A 1,771-nucleotide genomic window follows, 5' to 3' on the forward strand; every position below is an offset into this window, starting at 1 on the left:
CTTCACCAGGTGGGATACACAGAAATAAAATTGACTATATCTGTGGGAAGAGATGGTGGAAAAGCTCCATATCATCAAAGTCAGGAACAGGCTATGAAAGGTCAGGCTGAAGCTCAAGAAAATTAAAACAAGTCCAAGAGAGCCAAAAATATGACCTTGATCATATTTCATCTGAATTTAGGAATCATCTCAAGAATATATTTGATGCATTATAAAATAATGACTACAGAACAGAAGAGTTGTAGGATGACATAAAGAACAGCCCACATACAGGAAGAAGTCAAAGGGTCATTGAGACAAGAATGAAGGAAAAGACCAAAATGGATGTCAAAAGTGACTCTGAAACTTGCTCTCCAGAGTAGAGATGCTAAAGCACATGAAAGAAATGAGGAAGTAAGAACTGAACAAAAAATATCCAAGGGTAGCTCAAGAACTCAAAGTCAACTACTATAATGAAACGTGCAAAAACTTGGAGTTAGAAAACTAAAGGAAAGAACAAAGTCAGCATTTCTCAAGATGAAGAAAATACTCAAGCCTCAACTTTCAATATTGAAGGATTTGATGGCAAAATATTGATGATGCAGAAAGCATCAAAAGAAAATGGAAGGGGCCTGTGTGATTGCACTCGTGGCCACCAAGGTGTCGTTCCCAAAGTACAAACCATCACGCCTGGCCACTCTACCCACTACCCTTGACCCAGCTGAATACAACTTATCTCCGGAGACCTGGTGGACTCAAGCTAGCGCCTGGCTATAAGGTACCAGCTTAAACAGGAGTATCTGTTTCAGTTTAACGACCCCAAATGCTGATCACTCATCGAAGATCCTACCTTGGCTTGTTGGACCTATGCAAGTTCAGCCAATATCAATCACAATTTCAGGCCCACTCCCAAGACTTCACTCTTAGGAGCTGTGTCTGGCATTGGGCCCCATTTCTTCTGATATTATATTTTCAAAACCGACAGGGATAGGAAAGAAAAACATATCCAGGAAGGAAAATTGGATCGAACATTTAATCTCTCGCCTTAAGTCTGGCAATAATAATTTTATGTATTTTTGCTTAAATAAGTCTTTATTTTGAAAAAAAAAAAAAAATGGAAGGAATACACAGTCACTGTACCAGAGTGAAATGGCCTATGTTCAGCTATCTCAAGAGGTAGCATATGATCAAAAGCCAATGATACTGAAGGAAGAAGTCCAAGGCACACTGAAGACATTGCCAAAGAACAAGTCCAGGAATTGATGGAATACAAATTGAAATCTTTCAACAAACTGATGAAGAACTGGAAGCACTCACTCATCTCTGCTGAGAAATTAGAAAGACGACTCTTTGGCTAACTGATTGGAAGAGATCCATATCTGTGTCCATTTCAAAGAGAGGCGACCCACTGGAATGTAGAAATCAGCATACAATATCATTAATATCACATACAAGCAAAAATTTCATAAAATAATTAAAATATGGCTGCAATAATACATGGGCAGGGAATTGCCAGAAGTTCAAATCAGATTAATGAGGACATGGAATGAGCAATATCATTGCTGATGTTGGCTGGATTTGGGCTGAAAGCAGAAAATATCAAGATACTGACCTGTGCTTCACTGAGTGACATCATGATAAATGGAGAAAAGATTGGAGTTGTCAAAGACCAGTTTGCTTGGATTCACTATCAACACTCCTGGAAGCAACAATCAGGACATCAAACAACGTATTGCATTAGGTAAATCTGTTGTACAGGACCTCTTTAAAACACTCAAGAAGAAAGATTTCA

The 1,771-nt window shown here is 38.6% G+C and overlaps 1 pseudogene; it reads left to right on the forward strand.

Moving 5' to 3' along the window:
• Positions 1-600: 600 nt before the first annotated feature.
• LOC102837072 lies at positions 601-1,028 on the forward strand (annotated as a pseudogene).
• The last annotated feature ends 743 nt before the right edge of the window (positions 1,029-1,771 follow it).

The sequence above is a fragment of the Chrysochloris asiatica genome, unplaced genomic scaffold, assembly GCF_000296735.1.
Source record: "Chrysochloris asiatica unplaced genomic scaffold, ChrAsi1.0 scaffold00050, whole genome shotgun sequence".
Classification (NCBI taxonomy): Eukaryota; Metazoa; Chordata; class Mammalia; order Afrosoricida; family Chrysochloridae; genus Chrysochloris; species Chrysochloris asiatica.